Raw genomic sequence first — 5,074 nt, forward strand, 5'->3', positions numbered from 1 at the left:
TGAAGCTAATCCTGCTTTCTATGTAATGACCAACTGGAGGCAATTCTTTTATAAATAAGTAAATGATTGTGTCACGGGTCAGGAAGCACAGCGCCCAATAGCAGGAGCTTCAAACAAAGTCCTTTATTTCAACAGAAAGCAATGCTCAGGCAGGAATCCAAAAGCTGAATCCAAAAAAAGCCTCCAACGGAAAACAATGAAAATCAAAATGATGACTTCAATGAACACAGACGGGATTGAAAGACAAGACCAGCAGCGATGACGGGAACAACGAGATGATATAAACTCGCAGGGGTGATGAGACAAAGGTGCAAACAATCAGGGAGACGAGGTCCTGGAAAGTCAAACAGAGAAACAAAGACAAAGACAGAGACAAGACAAGACCTAACAACCTTAACTCTAAACAAAACCCAGATCCTAACACCAAACCATGACACGTTGTGTCCTGTCTGTGTCCTAACGAGCTATTTTATTTTGCAGACCCTGTTTATCAATGTGTTCTGTGCCTATTTCACACCTGGGTACTGCGCCTCACCCGTTTTTGTGTCATTCATCACCTTCATCAGTTTATGCTACGAGGTTTCCTTTGGTCCTTGACAGGTTGTCATTTTTTTGTCTTCATGTGTTTGGGTATTCTCTCCATGCCAGGTCTTTAAAGGGAACCATGGCTATTAATGTAGGTCTTAAAAGATAAATGTTGGTATCAATTATAACAATTTGATATAAAAAACCTTTTTGATGTCTTCGTTTTTATAAAATTTGAAAATATAATTTAACTCGTAGGTCGCCATTGTTGTTTACACCGCAATGCATTCTGGGTAGTGACGTCAGACGGTGGCTGCTGCTAGCCCCCGTACACTGTTTTGACTCCCAGAAACAGATGAAAACACAGCTAAACAGGTGACGGCGCACCAGAAACACAGATCAAAACACAGCTAAACATTAAGGTGACGGCGCACCTACAAAAAAGTAAAAAAAAAAAAAAGTACCGCATCATACAGCATGAACTATAAAAACACCATAAAACTCAGATAGACTAACCGACCACACGTTTCAACTAGCAGATAGCCGATGCTACAATAAAAACCCCAGCCAGATCTGGCGTCATTAAATTAAATAAAGATGTTCTTGCCTATTTGACGCGAAGTCTGCGCCTCCCGTTTCGTCAAAGTCCCGGGCCAGTCCCCTCAGCCTCTGGTCTGTCATCAAACGGTGGACCCAGCAGGTGGCGGTGTGCTGCAGGCTCTAGAGCCACGGCTACGCCGTCTACACCGTAGCCTAATGCACTGGTAAGATGCGCACGACTTTGATCATTTTTGCAGATCTCCTGCGCAATTAGGGTTGCCACTTTTCAGAAATAGAAATAAGGGACGTCCTGATTTCAGCAGCGCATATCAAAATATGTGATAAACATTGTAGATTTTTAAAGCAATTAGATTATTTTATGTGTTTCTAACAACATATTTTAGTATAAGAGAACAATTGTGGCTAATTAGGGACTACAAGTCTTAATAACCAGGGTTCCTTTTAACTGAGTTCTTGTTTTTTTCTGGGCTGGGTTGGATGCTCTGCCACAACTAACACATTTGAGTTAATAATAACTTAATAAAAGTTATCATTTTCATCATCTGCCTGCCTCCGTTTGTGAGGCTACAGTCTGGTCCTCCTCATCATCGCGTACACGCCCATCACAGTCTAACGGAGAGCTATTAGCCAGCTGCGTTTATTGGATTTTAAAATGAAATTAAGAACATACTTCATGATGAGACTCATAAAAGACAAACAATTAGCGACATTATGAAATACGGCAATAAAGCGATCAAATATTAGGTCCATCACATAAGATAGTTTTTTCTGGGTGTCAGATGGTAAAGATGCTTCCTCAGACGGTCCTGTATTCCCAGACAGAAAGCCCACTCCCCTGTCACACTGAGGCACTTTCTCTCTGTGATGTGTGACTGCATTCAGATAAACTGTGCAGTGCGTCAAATGTGACAGTTGCTGATAAAAAAATTCACAAATGACTTGTCTTCATGAAACTGTCAAGAATGATAATCTGCGCCGCCTGCTAGCCGTTCTGCCTCTCCAGTGTTGTCTTTGCACGGAGACCAGAAGGGCTTCTGTAATGTTTTAAAAAGAAATCTAACGCCTTGATCACATGTCCCCTCTTACCCCTGGAGACCTGTTTCGGTTATCTCCTGATGTGCAGGCTGTTACAAGACCTTCATTAGAGCTGTGCCTCAGTCTAATTTAGTTATTGATAGAAAGTTGTTCAACTCTGGGAAGCGAGAGCCTCGCCCAGGGCATCAGCTCCCTCTGCCAATTAAATGAAAGCCATTTAAGGCCATTTAAGCAAAATTAGACAATTCAACACAGGTTGATTGCCACAGGTTAGAAATGTCAGTGTTAAAATGAACATATCCAGTAGGGAGAGTATTCTAGGAACAGAAAATCCATAATCCCTCCCCAAATAGAGCGTGCAGCCTCAGGTTAATGGCTTAGAAGGGCAGAATGGCCTGTAGTTTTAATTAACTTCTTACAATGAAGGAAAAAATTAAGTTATTAGAAAAATGGATTTTAAAAAATGGGATGCTGCGTACATCAAAACAGAATATAAGGTTTGGACAAAGGGCAACAAAAGGCTGGGGGGGGGACATCTTATAGCTATCAAGGTAAATGAGAGATAGGTCAGTGACATGAAAGAAAATAAAGCTGAAGATGGGCAGAGGTTTCATCTTACAGCGTGTAGTATCAGGGAAAGATCTAGAGCATCTGGATATCTCTGTGCACACAGGTCAAGGCCAAAAGTCAATACTGGATGCCTGCAATATTCAGGCCCTCAGGCACCGCTGCATTAAAAACATAACGGAAATCCCTGCATGGGCTCAAGAACGCTGATAGAAATCACTGGAAATAACACGGTTCACATGCCATCCACAGATGCAAGTTAAAGCTCCATCATGCAAAGAAGAAATGATATGAGAATATGATCCAGATTATTTAAAATGGACTGAGGCAAAGTGGAAATTCCTTTGGATCCCATGTGTGCTACAGTATATCCTTCGGCCTAAAGAGGAGAAGGGCCATCTAAATTATTATTAACGCTCGGATAAAAAAGCCATCGTCTCTGATGGTACGGGGGTGCTTTGGTGCCTATGGAAGTGGCAGCTCAAAGCTGCAGTATATACAGGTTTTAGATGAACATGTGCATCCATCCAGGCGACAGCTTTTTCAGGGAAGGCCTTGCATCTTTCAGCAAGACCGTGCTGAACTGCCTCTGCGTCTCTGACAAAAACTTCATGGTAAAAGAATCCAGGTGCAGAACTGACTTGCCTGCAGTCCAGACCTTTCACCAGATCAAACATTTGGTGCTTAAGGAAACAAAAAATGTGACAAAGAAAGTCCAGAACTTTTGAGCAGTTTGAGTATTTCATCAGACAAGAATGCGATGATATTCTTCCCCCAAAAATCCAGGTAATTATGTTGTTGCTGTCTAACCCATTTTTTATATACATGTATATTATATATATGAACTGATGCCAAAATATATGCAAATATGTCATCAATGTTCTGCTGTTATGGATTACTGCTCCTATGAGATTTTCAAATGATTGCAGACATCTGATTGGTTGCAGATCCTTCTGTGTTTAAAAAAAAAACGTATTTGTGGATTGAGTCACGTCAGGAGAGTCTCACGCAAATCCAGCCCAGCTCACAGACAAAAAAAAAAGTTTGTAAATCAGGTTATATTTGTGTGTGCATCAAAAATACATTTGTATATCTTGTCCTACGCACGTGTGAATTGTTCTGTGCATGTGTGAAACGGTATGTGCATTTGCAAATTGGTCTGTGCATTTGTAAAACTTGTCCTGTGCATTTGTGAATTATGACACTGTTCTAGCTCCATATGTAACCGCTGATATCTGAGCCTGCCCAAACAAATATCCTTCAAGAAGAACATTCAACACAGTTCAAACAAGCTTTTCTAAACATTTCCTAGGAATAAAATAAAATATAGGAATAAAAGGAATCAAATATCAACATTTTTGTTCAATTGCTCAGACATTCTTGCTCTACCGAGGTTCCGAATACCAAAGCCTTGAAACTGCATTGCTATGGATTCACTATCAGCATTTATGGGGTCTGAACCGAAACCCGGAAGAATTTCTGGAAAGACGTGAAAGTAGCTGCTCTGACACTCTTTATCCACTCTGGTTAAGCTTGAATGTTCCTGCCAGGAAGAATGGAGGAAAGTGTCAGAGGAAAGCCGGAAAACTCCGCCTGAAAGTTCTTGTCAAGAACTTCTGATGAGCAGGGATTAGTATGTGGACAACATACAGTAAAAAGATCTTCTTTAAAATGATAGACTGTGGAGGCAGAAGTGGGAAAAAAAGCAAGATAGAGGAGGAGAGTCTACCAGCTCCACAACAGTGAATTCTGCAGCCTGCTATCAAATCTGAGCAGTATATGAGACTGAAAATGTATTAATGCTTATTGAAAATATCGATGCTGCTGGATGAAATCCCCCGGGAAATATGGACAGTCTTGCTTCTATATCAGTTTCTGATCTAATTTGACAAATGGATACCCATTATACAATTTCCTATGATAGGTACGCTAGGCAGTGGAGTGCAGGCTGCTGCCACTTTGAATTTCCAAATAAAACATCCCCAGCTAAATTCATCCTGTCCTGCACATCATCCTCCAGATATGCTGGGATTTGTATTTTATCTCAGGGACATATTCTGATTAAATTCGCAGAAACGCTGTCTCGGCTAAAAACTCTTATTATGCCGTGCCACAGACACAAAATCAATGTTATTATGATTCATGGGTCACTTTCTTCTTTGATGGTGGTGGTTTGACCTTTATCTGAACTTAGTCTCATCAGCATTGTGCAAACATGTAACCTCACATGTCTCTGAAATGTAATCCGCCAGTGTTCATCAGCAATGTTCAGCTCAGAAGGTGTAACTGGAGAGAACATGTTTCTTTATTTTATTTGAGTGAACTTAACTGAATTAAGTCTCTCTACAGGCCCTAATATAATTCATTCATATGATGCTTTTAGTAT

Source organism: Cololabis saira, chromosome 23 (genome assembly GCF_033807715.1).
Source record: "Cololabis saira isolate AMF1-May2022 chromosome 23, fColSai1.1, whole genome shotgun sequence".
Classification (NCBI taxonomy): Eukaryota; Metazoa; Chordata; class Actinopteri; order Beloniformes; family Belonidae; genus Cololabis; species Cololabis saira.